Here is a 14,183-nt window from a genome sequence, read left to right on the forward strand (position 1 = left end):
TCAAACCAAAAAGAAAAATATCCTGCTCTTCATTAGAGAGGCCAAGATGGAATGCTGAATGAAAAATTAATTTTTTATGGGTATTTTTAAAAATAAACCATCTGGGTCTGAATTCGTTCCTGACACTTAAAAATTACCCTATTTTTGTCAAGATAAACTTGTTGCTCAGTTCCTGTCCATCAGCTGACACTACATACTCCAAACAGGGAATTTCTTTCAGCTCTTTATTGACAAACCACTTTTATCCAAATGTCAGGGGCAGTGTGGGTGCAGTTCTGGGCAAGAGTGATGGGGAACGTGTTCACAGTCACTGGGGACTCTGAGGTAAATTTGATGGAAAATTTGTCTCGGCATGAGTGAGAGTTACCAGCAGCTTGTGTACACTGAGAAGGAGAAATCTAATGATGGGAGAAAGAGAGTGAAGTGGGAGTTGGAGTAAGTATTTACTTGCTGCAGGTACACAGTGGTTGAATCCAGTGAAAGGGTAACTTTGGGGATTGTGGATGTTTGTCACAGCAGGCCAGCCAGTTGTTTTCCATCCACAGAAGTGGTGTTGGTGTCTGAGTCATGTTTTCCTCAAAGGTGAGGCGTGGTGAATTTTAAATGCAGATGTTTTCTGAGCAAGGCAGTGAGCGCAGTGTTTGTCAACAGATTTTGCTTGTTGAAAAAATGGTCATGACAGTAACAATAGGAATTCAAGACCTAACTAAAGAAGTTGGATGCTAAAATATACATAGAGGCCTCGGGGGACTTTGCATCTCTTGTAGAAGCTGAGCCCAGCTGGTTTGTGCTGTTTGAGAGTCGATTCAGTTTGTTGCTGACCAATGTACACAAGTGGCACTATGTAAGCAGGGTTAAATGCTGTTTCCCAGGTCTGGGGCTAAGTATAGACCTGAGCTTGATTTGACATCAGGACGCAGGGCTGAGATCAGCTTGGCCAGAGGCTGCCTGCTCTTATGCAGGCTGCAGGTTGGAGAAGACCTTGGGGTTGGTCTCTCACTTGTGTGATGGCTGTACCTTGCCAGACTGGGCTGCACTAGCACCGGGTAATATGGATAATCCTTTCTTCTCTTGGTCACATGGAAAAATGGCATTTGGATTGGTCTTATGTTGCCCCAGTATCTGTTAAAATGTTCGTGGCTTATGAACAATTAGAGCTTCAGTGAGAGTGGATCATACTGAGTTCTTCCTTGTTATACCAGATCAGCTTTATCACAGATGTAGGGTCATATATTTGCACTGCAGTATTTTATGTATGTGCACCTTTTCTCTTCTAGAGGGCTTGGGTAGCTGTTTTTGAAAGATGTGGAAAAATATAGCAGGAGGCATTTGAAAAAGAAATTGGTAGTGAATTTAGACACCAGACAATGGGAGTTCAGAGGTAGGACACAGCCTTTTTCAGAAAAGTGTGTTTCCGTCAGTAGGTTTCATACCCAAACTGAAGCCACCCAAAATAACTAGATACTGAAAATGTAAATCTTGTTATTAATCTCAAAAGCTGTGAAACATAATCATCTCATCGAGAGTTATGGCCCTTAACAGCTCCATCTAAGACTGCATTATTAGCTGAATAGTCTCATTTTGCTGGACATTTAACCTTATATACACATAATTTATGATGGATTACTTTAACAAGTTTTAAAACTTCCAGAGTAGAACAGGGGTTGTGATCCCAATCCTGATTGTGAGCAAGCTTTATTCCAATTTGCTCTGCTTCCCTTTCCATTGTGCCAGTGTTTTGTGGCAGTTCACAATACCTGAAAAAAGCCAGCAGTGTGCTTGGATAGAGTAGCAAGGTGTTGTGTGACTGTCTCCCTGCTGGCAAAGGGAATAATCTGTGCTCGGTGCTCATCCCACACAGGTCCAGGGCATCAGATCCACATCAGACCTGGAGCTCATCATCTGTTATGCAGTTGCCTGCAGACTGGGGTGGCCTTGATTGTTTTGATTGTCCTTGAAATACTCTGTGGTTTCGTGCAGGTGTGATTCTTTTGGTAGTTCTCACTGTTGGAAGGCAGCTGTCTTTTGATATGCAGGAAGTATTCAGATAGGTGAGCAGACAAGGAAAAACAGGGTGTAGTGGTGGTGGGAGGGAAGAAACACTCAAATGGAATCACTCTGCTGTGGTCCTAGCAGGGAAATTTCATTTCTGGCAGTACTGCTTTGCATTGACTCCAGCTACAATCTGAGGCCTCTTGCCATGAAGAAAGTAGTTTTTGTGGCAGTGGGTGCCTCAATATCCAGCCTATTCTCTTCCCCAAAATGCCCATTTTCTCATTGGCATGCATGTCTGGGTCCTGTGACAGAGCTGGAAGTCTGCAAGAACACCTCCAGCCATAAGTAACCCCTCAAAAACCTGTAAGAAATTAACTCAGATTTTCTATCTAACTTGGATCATTAATTAATTCTATCTCTGCCCCCATTACACAATTAGAAATATTGCCAGTGTCCAAATGTGCGATTACTACATCTGTTAGGAAAGGGAGGAAACAAAAGAATTAATGTTGATGATAATTTATACTGACACTCCAAGGATGGGGAAAGCACTCAAGGCACTGAAGACCTGGCTGGAGCTTTCAGCTGAGCATTTGGAACAATCTAATGATTTGGACATTGTTCTTCTGTCTTATCCTACTGTTTTTCCTCTACCCCCTGCCACCTGGTGACCCAAAAGTCTTTTAAAGCACACTAGCGTACTGTCCACACATCAACACTGGAAAATGTTCCAGGGCTTTAGAAAGACTTGGTTAGAAGGGAGGTCTTTCAACTAGAAATACATAAATCTGTGACTTCTAAAAAATTTTATATTTTTCTTATTTAGCTTTTTGAAGGACCGTACAAGGTTCTTCGTGTAGCACGCTGTGTTAGTGTCACTGTGCCTGCTGAGTGAGAATAGTTTCTGCCTCTTTTCCTTCTTGCCTCTTCTGCATGGCAAAAGGGACTGGTGCTTAGGGAGAGGAGGCAGCCTGGATTCTCCTACAGCATCTCCCTCTACCCACAGTTGTTTTGAGGATGTGAGGTCCCCGCCTACCTATTGTCCATGAGTTGTCCTGCGCCTTTTGAGTCCCCTGGCATTGCCTGTCTCCCCAGCCCTGTGCCAGCAGCAAGTCTCAGGTGTTCACTCCCTCCTGTGCAAATTTTTTTATCTCTTCTAAATCAGTCTTCTCCTAATTTTACCAGTTCCTCCTACTTCTTGTTCTGCAGCACTTGGCAAACTGCGCTTCTTTAAGCTTATCCACTGCATCTATGTTTTTGCAAACCTTAGAACTGCAAACTCTTCAGCTTTGTACCCCCAAACTGGGCAGTCTGGACCCTTGGGCAAGGTGGCAGCTACATCCCCTTATGGTGTTCCTTGGCTTTGCTTAAGAACTGCAGCCTTCCCAAGACTGGCACTGCCCACAGGATGGGGACATGCCAAGGACTTGTGAAGCGGCAGAGCAACACCTGTCCTTCTCACAGTATCCCTCCAGATGATTCACAGCATTTTGTTGATTCTTTTTGTGGAGGCCACTGCACAATGAGCCAGTGATTTCAGATAGCTGTCAGTGAGGACTCCAGGATCTGAAGCTGTGACTCCCATGAGTTCAGCATTACATAGGCAGGGTTTGGGTTATTATCCCTACATGTATTACCTCTAAGCTTATCTAGTGAGGCTCAGCTGCCTCCTCCTTGCTTGCTCACTTGGCTTTTTGACTTTCTGCTGGTGTTCTTCACCATTGCTGTGGCATTGAGCACCCCCGTTGGTTTAGTTCCACCTGCAGGCTCTCAGATTTCACTGTTTCTCCCTTCTCCAGGCCTGTAATGAAGGTACTGAATGAAATCCTCATGAATATGTACCCCTGGGGGACCCTGGTGCTGGCTTTTCTTGATCCCCAAACCTTTTGCTTTCTAACCAGCTTTTAGTCCATAAAAGAGACTTTTCTTCAGGCCCATGACAGCTTAGTTTCTTTAATAATCTTTTGCATGGACTTTGTCAAAAGCCTTTTGAAAATCCAATTATTCTGAAAATCTCTTCTATTCACACACCAATTGACTACATTGTATGACTCCAGGTTATCGTGGCAGGATTTCCCTTTGTAGAAGACATGCTAGTTCTTTTTCAGTGAGGTCTTTCTTATCCATATGACCAGGGGGTTTATTCTTCATGATAAGCTCTACCTGAGCAGGGTTGGCAATGGGACTTGGTGATCTCCAGCTCTCAGGACCCTGACTTGGGCCATTTTGCTGCAAAGGCACTCCTGGTCCTTCTGGGGGTGGTAGAAGTGACTCAGCTGCTGTGAGGGGCAGTGAGGTGGTCCTGTCACTGGGAAGCTGCCTCGGGGGCAGTGCCCAGGTCTCCTGAAGAAGTATTTTCAGCTCAAAAATGCTGAGAAGGAGGTTTGAGTCCTCTGGTGCTGCCAGACTTGCAGGTGAAGTTTATGTTTCATGGTGGATTCCTGGGCATGGTGGATTCCTGTGGGTGCTCACCGCTGCCTCAACAACCACCAAAATGTCCAGGTACAACCAGGACCCTCCACCACCTTTGGGAGCACTGATAGAGTTTTCTGTATCTCCTTCAGGTGTGTTCTTTGTCCTTTTTCTTCTGTTTCCCCTGTGAAAGAGCCGCTCAAGGCAATGGGATCTCAGAGGAAATGGTGGCCATGCCTCCAGCTGGCTGCACCCTCACCTCAGGATGGGCTGCTCTGAAGGGATCAGCAGGGCCCTAGCCTGCACGAAATGTCACCTTGGAGCCCCCTTCTCCTAAAGGGGAACATCACTGCTGCCACATGTCACTGTCCCACAAAGGACCCCTGGAGGTTTTGGCACTTTTGAGGGGCACTTCTTCCTTGAGAAGAGAGTGGCCATGGGTGGTCCATGGGCTGGGGAGCTCTGAGGGACTGGGTTTGGAATAGGCAGAGCTGGAGCTCAGTAACAAAACCATATGTGTTTATCCATTGGGGAAGGAAACTTGTGAATCCGTTCCAGAAATCATATGTGGAGCAAATTAAAGAAAAAAAAAAATTCGAGATATTTGGAAAAGAGAAGGTGTGTCTCCACGTAGTTCTTCCTGTGGTTCCAGGAAACATGGGGTGCATGCAGACCAGAAGCCACAGTGTCCCTGAAACTTCCTGGAGGAGGTTCCAGTGAAGCACCATCAGCTCTTTAGTGTGATGGTTGTCAGAAAAGAAGTCAAATGTGGCAGGTCTCACATGTTAGCAGCTCAACAGATGCTACTGTAAACATGATGTCCCGGCAAAACCATGTGATTAACGCTGCTTAACACACTGCCACATAGAGAAATGCAAGTTGAAAAAGCATTAAAATGATGTTGTTATTAATGCTAACAACACTGCTATTCTGTTAATAGCAGTGGCTGGTGACTCCTGAGATTTCTTATGAGTTATGCTCATACACAGTTGGTATGAGAAGGTGCAGTGTGGGTACATTTGCTGTGCTGCTCCCTTGCAGTCTTCTAAAAATTTGGTAAGCAGAGGAAGGATTTGTGTAGACCCTGGAGAGCAAGTGCCTGTTGTTCTGTTGCAGGCAGAGCATTTTGTTACCCTCCCATTAGTGATGGCTCATGGCACTGTGTTGGGCTCTGTGTGTTGTCCTTAATGCCACGCCTGTGGACTTTGTGTCCATCACTGCCACGCCTGTGGAATTTGTGGCCATGGTTGGAGAACCTGCCTGCAGTTATGCCTGTGCCCCTTGGCCTTTGTCTTCATGAACAACTCTCCCTTTTCAACTTGGGAGTATGTAGGGGGGAAATCTTCGTGATTAAAGATGCTGTGCTTTCTTTTTGATTCCTTCTTATCGATAACTCCTCACGATGCTGTGGCAATACATATTCCCTATGAAACATTAATAGCTACAGGCTTCTCGTTACTGAGGCAGCCTTCTGATGCCCTGACAGGGGAGCCATGTCCCAGCTGGCAGGCAATGGAGCTGCAAGTCAGGATCAAGGTATTCCCTTGGATGCAGAAGGTGGCTGGCCCTCTCATGTTCTTGCACTTAGTTCAGCACAGCAGTGCCACACATGCTTTTAAAACTAGACCACAACTTTAATAAGCGGTATCATGGATCCTTCATGAGCTGGCTTGTGTATCAAATCCTTTTCTTGCTCCTTTAGTGAGCTTAGTTAAAGTTGTCCTTGTAAGGAGGCTGTCCAATTTCAGGAGGTGATGGAGGGTTTTGTACCATGCTGGCCTCTGCAGAATATGCCAGGCTGTGATTCTGGCCATGCTCGAGACTGTGACAAGCTTTGCATTGATTCAAGTAAGGGCAGGATGTTGCCTGCTGACATGTTCATACAAACTAGTGTGCTGGCTCATAGTTCATTGGTGCCTTTTGGTTTATGTGCATGTTCTTTGCCACTGGATATACTGATAAATGCATTAAATCAACCACGTTGGCTTGTCAGTCGATGGTGCTGCGCTGTGCCTGCTCAAAAGCTAAGTTGTTGCTGCACTGACTTGGCTGGAGTACTTGTTATGTAAGTGAATTTGCTACATGCATAGCTGTAGTTAAACTTACTGGGCTAGATTTCATTGGGATAGCTTTCTTTTTTCCTTCCTTTTCTTGATTTTTTTCCGGAAAATCTGCAGTCAAATGGTGAGATAAATGGGAATATTGACGCTATGGAATACTTGTCTCAAACTCTAGCAGATCAAAGCTTTCAGGGCCCTCCTTCTTCCTTTTGAAACTGAGCCTGAAATTGATCTGCAAAGCTTGTTTCCTAAAATTGGAACAAAGATGGGGTATCTTTATTCAAACTGAAATTCTGATCCATAAAAATGTTCTTAATTTTAGATGGAATTTCATTGATTTTTGTATGGCAAAGTCCCAGTTGGTTCAGCAGTAAGTTGATGGATGAAATGCAACTGAGGGAAGGTAGGCAAAACTCTAGGTTTTCAAGAACCAAGAAAATGGTTTTCCCTTTGCTGGTGCCTGTTTCCTTGTTCCCATGGTGATGGCTATTAGTGGATGGACCACCTCTGAAGTTGTAGCACTAGCCAAGCTGTATACTATATGCTGCAAGTCCAGAGGAATTTAGTAATAAATTTTCAAAAGTGTCTGCAATTTTTGGTGGCCAGCTGGAGCCACTGGAAGAAGATTTTCATTGCGGTGTCCTGAAAGGAGATTCCTTTAAAGCTTGTTTAATTCAGGCATTCCAAACTTGCCTGCTTTAGATCTTATAGGTGATGTAAGCTTGCGAACAGACATATTTGATGTCTTAAGTTTTGTTTTGTTTTGGTTTTTTTTTTAAATTCTCTTGTAAAGAGGCAGCTTTTGGGGGAAGTTAGTCAAAAGGAGGAATAATTTAGAGCAGATGTTTTGCACATCTATAGCTGTATGTGCTGCTAGACAGTGGCTGTTTTAGAAAGGAAGCATTTTATCAACAGATCTACAATCTGTCAAACACAACTGATTGCTGGAGAGTCTGTCAGGAACAGCAATTTGACAACTGAGATGGACTTGCTGCATCTGTTGAGAGCAGCTCCTTCTGTCAAAGGGGTAAGGAAATTTTTAGGCATTGGTTAACATACAGAAATAGGGGATTTTTTCTTGAAATCCTGGAGTACATATGCTCAAATTTAGAACAGTCTTCATGTTCTGCAATATCTGCACCCCTCCTCCTCAAATCTCCTGGCAGGTTGAAGAGCTGCATGTGGTGAATTAAGCACAGGCTCTTTTCTGTTTGTTTGTTTCTAGAGGATCCGATCCAAGAGAATCCTGGTTTCTTAATGAGTGTCCATGGGGAAAAGGAATGTCATGGCTTTTAGTTTCAGCCTGAAATTGGATAAAATGTTGACTTCCTTAATGCATGATTAATATTTTTTATTAATGAAGAAAACAAACAAAGAAAGTGAACTAAACGTGGTACCCCATCGCTGCAGCTGGCATTTTCAGTGCAGCAGGAGCAGGGCTGAGCCGGCCATGTGGGAAATGCTTTTTGTGTAGTGGAAAGAAATCTGCCCTGCAGAGTTAGACCCAGGCAGGCGCACACACATCCCCTCACATGCTGTCTCTGCTCTGGGCTGGCAGGAGGCAGGGCTCTGATGGATGGTTGCCTTGCTGGAGAAGTCAGTCGTGGATGCCCCTCACCCGTTTCATTATTTAATTACACAGCAATCTGAATGCTGGGCAGTAAAACTGCATTTTCACCCAGAGCTGATTTCCATTTAGTCTGTCATGTTAATAGTGAAATAAATTGCTCTAATTGCCCGCAACTTCATCAAATTCATATTTCTTCCTTTTTTATTGAATATTTATTAAACTTCATGTCATGTCTTGCTTGGTTGGTAAAAGTGGTCCAGTCTCTGCATAACATTATGCTTTAAAATGCAGGGTGTCACATTTTCCCTCTTCCTCTTGAATTCTAATTTAGATTGTCAAGTTTTGCATTCATGTTCATATTAATCATGCAATTTGAAGAAAGAAGAACCAGGCTGCAAAGCATCCTTGTCTCTACATCAGCTCTGGTTCTGCTGAGCCTCTTGTTTAAAGGAAGAAGCCCCGTTGGGGCCAAACCTGAGGCTGGTGTGAGTTTTCCTGGCAGAGAGGTCTGCTCTTGGTGTGCATGGACGGGGAGTGGGAGTTTTTTTTGCGAAGATTCAGTTTAAATTCGTGAAGTGCTCTTGCTCTTCCCCTTTGAGCTCTGTGTGTTCACATACTTTTCAACTGCAGCCATGAATGGTCAAGTGGTGTGTGTGGGGCAAAAAGCAGCAACAATTGAATTTTAGTAATATAATTCAGCTGTTAGTGTTTCCCACTCCTATTCAAAGTATCTCTTAGTTAGTCACTGACTCTTACGTACTCTTAGATAGTTTTCTCTGACAATCTTTGCCCTTGGATTTTTTTTTTCCCCATTTCTTGAAAGTAATTTCTGGACATCACATTCATGGGGAACATGTAACAGAAGTAAAAATGAAAGGCTCCAAAATCATATGGTAAAGAAAAAAAATAATGAAAGGACTAAACAGTATTTCCAGGGATTGATATTTATTTCCCCATATTTCATTATTTTCGAGGCAGTTTGATGGTTTTATTTATTTCTGAGCGATTGAGTTGCATACTGTGTGTATTTGTGAGATTGACTTGGAATCCTCTAGGTAGTACCATAGTTAATGCTAAGCAACATGCACAATTCTTCCAAAGATTTAGGAATTCAGATGGGGTCAGATATTTACGGGCAATTTTAGGTACCTTAATTCCAATTAAGTATTTGCCCGAGGAGGAAGGTAAATCACCTCAGCTCTTGTGAGAGTGGTGAGGAAACATTGCAGTGGTTAGAGCATCATTTGGCTGCTTTGTAAAGTCCCTTTGTTTTTTAGCTCCTCTGGAGTTTTTCTGTTTGGGTAAGGGGCCTCTGACCTCCGAGGCTGAGAGCACTTCTCTACCTCTTAGATCTTTGTCAGTGAGTGCTCACCAGCTCCTCTTCCATGCACTGATCATCTGGTTCTGGGAGCAATCCTCTGGTTCTGCCCAGTGCCTCAGATGGTGCCCATCAGCAGTGTTAGTGCTGCTGGGCCGGTGGTGGCCATGCAGAGACATCTTCCTTCCCCTGCTTGCCTTCGTAGAAGATCTTGGGACCAATTGTAAAAGCAGTTGCATTTTTATTCTTTAGATGAATTGTTGTGTTCAAATGCATACTTAGATCACTATAGTTTGCCTCCCTTATCAGCTCTGTCTGTTCCGAAACTCACAGGAGGTGAAATTCAGCCTGTTCAGACTCTAAGGAAGGTGGTTTCATGCCAAGTGATCTTTTTTCCAAGTGCTTGTAGGTTTAAATTGCTGCATAGTCTCTTCCTTTTTTTTCCTGCTCTGCCATTTATCCATTGAAAACATGTCCCTTAAAAACTGTGATTAACTACCTCTTTCTTTGGTTTTTCTATTCGTTGGTTGGGTTTTTTTTCCCCCTCCCCAAGCTTTTAACCACACCAACTGGTTTATTTATGGATATAATTAAAATATGGTACATGCACAAAATGCTGAATTGGGAATGTATCTGCATTTAAAAAATACATAAAGAAATTAACCAGGCTATTGATCAACCAAGTGGCAAATGCACTGAAGAGGGTTTAACTCTGTGTCAAATGCTTCTGTCAGAAAAACTCCAGTGGAATTGTATATAATGGTTTCGTGCACCATTCATAGTCAGTGGTGGTGTTACAATGATACAGACTTGCTGAAAGAGTCCTAGGCCTATTTAATTAAAAGAAAATAAGAAAGAAAAAAAGTTTAAAGTATGATTTGTATTCCAGCTAAAGAAATGAACGTGTAAGTACTTATCAACAGGCACAGCTTTTGTGTTTATTCATCCGAGGACCAGAAGCACATATTTTAGCATCTGAATGATTATAAATATGTTTACTAGCTATCAGAATCAGAGCTGTTTAATTTGAAAATGCCAATTCATATTCAGATGTGTTTTGCTTTTCACTACTAGTATTAGTTATCCTGTTCAGCATTCACAGTTCTGGCATTCATCATTTTTGGCTCACAACATATTGAGATGTAACTGAGGATGGGTGTCAGAGAGGTTAAGGGACATGTTATGTGTTTTGATTACTCTTATGTCAATGTGTCTTGTCAGAAGGACTGAATGGAGACATTAGGAATACGTGAAGTGTTACCCTCTGCATCAGAAAAGCAGCACTTTTTAATTTTTCTTGTTTCAAGTGGTGTACTTGTCCAAGGAAAATACAAAGTACAAAGTCATTAAATAAGCCTGACTCAATTAAAAATGATTGGCGCCTGCCTTGAAATACCATCTTCAAAACACACTTTTTGTAGCTGGAACAAAGCAGTTGATGATCATGGTCTAGGTACCTACCAGGGCACACTTGTGTGATGCTGCATTCGTTTCCTATGCTGTCTCTTCCAGCATGACAAAATGTTCATTTGCTGCATATCCCCATTTTTGTTCCTTTTTAAAGTGCCTTTTTAAGATGTCTTTCCCGAAAGTTCATCCAGATGGGACCTTACATCAACAAAAAAATGAAAGGGGAAAAGGGAAGAGCAGGTCAGCAAGGAGGTCAGCCCAATGCTCCCAGGTTCTGGACTGAGTCCTGACAGGCTTTGGAGCAGTCTCTGGTCCTGTAACCATTCCATTGAAAACAGTGGGTAGGAAACCCCTTCCTCATTTAGCACAGGTGAGTTTTGCTGTAAGACCTGTTCATAAGCTGCACTCTCATTTTCGAAAGTTAGAGGCAAAGTACTGTATTTTAAAAAGGTCTGTTTGGGGTATAATTCCATCTTTCCTTCCTGTCTCTGTCCTATGTGATCTTTCCTTTTTTCTTCCTAACCCCTGTAACAGATATTATAATGGGTGTAATAATGGATACAAGGGTGTAATACTAATAATGTTTAGCAGCTCGCTTTCTCCAAAGCCCTCAGCTTGCCTCACAAACCAGAGCACAAATTGCACTCAGATGGCTGCACAGTGATTTGTGAACATCACTTTTCGTTTCAGCAGCTCTGTGCTGGCTTCTGAGCCGGAGGGTCTTGGCAGTTCCTGTCACTCTGGTGCTGATTTTTCCTGGTTTTTGGGCCTGCTGAAGTTGTAAGAATTCATGCCAGTGTTTGTGAAGTCTACCATGGGCTACCCTTTCAGAACTGAAGGACAGCTGGAAAACAAACTCTCCCAGAGTTTTCATTGGACTCTGAAGAGTCGCTCAAAATGCTTTGCTAGCAACTGTGAAGACCTGCTGATGTGTCATGGATGTCCTTGATGACTTACAATAATAAAATACGAGCTAAATATAGGGGGTTTTTTGTCAGGCTCTTCTGCCTGTTTGGAAGGTTTATTTTGTCCCTCTAGTTCTTTCCATGGGAGCATTCTGCTGCCAAGTGGTGTGTTCATTGTTCTCTGCAGGCTTACTCTGGTAGTGCCCTACTTGCTAAGTATGGCAAAGTCTTTCTGCCCCACAGACAGACCTTTGCTGTTCTTCCACTCCTTTCCTGGTAGTCCTTTCCAAGTCTTTGACCATTTTTTTTCTTGATGACTGATTCTTCTCTTGAAATCTTCCATTGCTGCTAATGCAATTCCATTGCTAATGCAGCAATGGTGACTGCTTTAGTCTGCAGAAGCTGACAGAGTTCTCCTCCATACAGGAGACCTGGGTCTCACTCAAACCCCTAAAGCAGGGCTTCAGATTAAATTCAGGTTTTCCTTATATTGATGTTCTGTCTGGAATTGCCTATCATGTTTCCAAACTCCTCCTAGTTTCTTGCAGGTCTGGGAGATTACTCAAGTGATGCATGTTCTCCTGCTGTACATCCACTCACAGGATGGGGAAACAAAATAATGGGACTATTTTCCTTTTGCGTAGTGAAAATTCTGTAGCTCTATAATTTTTCTTCTTCATAAGTTTGTTCTTACCTGGGTTGTGCATTAATCATTTTGTTTTCCAGTGTATAATATCTTCCCTCAGGAGATTTCTCCCTTCTCCCCATCCCTGCCTTGCATACACTGTGGTTTTGTGTTCTGTGTGATGCCAGCAGTGGCTGAAGGCAAATACTATTAATTTGAAATCAGGGCATGCTGTGCCAAGGCGGGGGGGGTGGTTCCAATATGTTTGTTTTTGAAAAAAATAGGGCTGTCTCGGGAAGTGTTATTATCATGCACTTGTCTTAGAGACTCTTTGGGGTTCACGTTTTCAAGTGCCTGGTGGTTAATAGATGGTTCTTAGGGGTGAATGTCCAAAAGCGCTTGACATCCCACAGCTCCTGTTGGGAACAACTGTGGTCATGGAGGGTGACCCCTGCTGTGCTAGGCAGGAAGATCACCAGGGCTGTCTGTTGTTGCCTTGGGTATAGGATGTGTTAACCTCCTGCTGCAACATCTGTCTGGTGACATTTGGGGAGATGGTTGATTTGATGTAAAGCTCCACGTGGGATAATCCATTTAAATTACCATAACTGCAGCAATGGTCTAAGTCCACTGGAGTCCAAGCAAATTGTTTGTCCATTATAAGTCTCGCTAGTTGCTGTAATTTTGATACAGCAAGAAGTATGCAAATTCAGTAATTTTTGAAGAACTCTCGAGGTGAGCGAAGAGCTTACTGGGGGAAGGGAAGCCTTCAACTTAGTGATGGATTTAATTCACAAGAATTATTTTTTTGCCAACAAAGCTGTCAATATATTTTGCAAGTTCCATCTGTCCTTTTAAAATCATATTCAAACAGTGTTGCAGGGGTGATTCCCCAGAAACAAATCTGTTTCCTGTCAGTTAACAGGAAAATTGCCTGTAATGTTGGGGTTTAGCTGCCTCCTTAGGTAAACCTGGTAGCTGGACTTAGTGTGTGAGTAGTCACAAATACTCCAACACCTGAATGTGGAGACATCTACAAAGTATGTGCTCTATTTGTTTTGTAGGCAGGGGATCCTCAGCGCTTTCTGAAGATTGATCCTTTTTCTCTGTGTGGGTTTAAGTAGCAGAAGTGGCTGCTGCTATTGGAAAAAATAATTTTCTTTGATATTGCCACTTGAAAGGAAAGTTTCAGTATTGAGCTTAGTTATTCCCCACTTCATTTACTCTTTTTTTTGATAGAAAATATGGGAGGAAAGTATTCAGCATTTGTAGAGAGATACTTGTGTTCTTCTGCCAGATACAGAGGCGTGAAAGAAAGCATTATGCATAACAAGATATTCTCAGGAGATCTGTTTAGCAGAAGGGCACAGTGTTAGATGTAATTTGTTTACTGACAGAGTTTCCAACAATGGTGCAATGGACCAGGAAACATCACTAAAGTAATGAGTCCTTTCCTTTTTTAAAGTGATTATGTTTGAATAGTGCAAATTAACCTGCTTTTTGAAGCTGCTGCTTAGGTGAAACAATTTGCTGATGAAAAGGCATCCCCCAACTGGCTCCAGCAGCTGATGTGGCTAAAAGGTGCAGAGGCCGTGCCTGCATAGGAGAAAAGCTGTTTTCTGTAAATCAAATGCAAGTAGCAACGAGGCTGATCTAATCTAGGACCTACTGTGTGAAGTTGTGGGGCCAAGAACAAAGGCGTTACATTGTGTGTGAAGAATCTGCTGTAAATAAAGTTAGCTTGACTGAAGAGCAGCGTAACTCCTGGGGGAAGGCAAGGGGTTATCCAAAGAATGCCCGATCTCCTCACACAGCACAAATGTCTGTCAGCTAAGCCTGCTCATTGGTGCCCAGCTTCCTGCAGCCCACTCTTCATCCTGGTGGCTTG

The sequence above is a fragment of the Corvus kubaryi genome, unplaced genomic scaffold (assembly GCF_017639235.1).
Source record: "Corvus kubaryi isolate FWS band 111438036 unplaced genomic scaffold, C.kubaryi_AGA036_p1.0 37383, whole genome shotgun sequence".
NCBI lineage: Eukaryota > Metazoa > Chordata > Aves > Passeriformes > Corvidae > Corvus > Corvus kubaryi.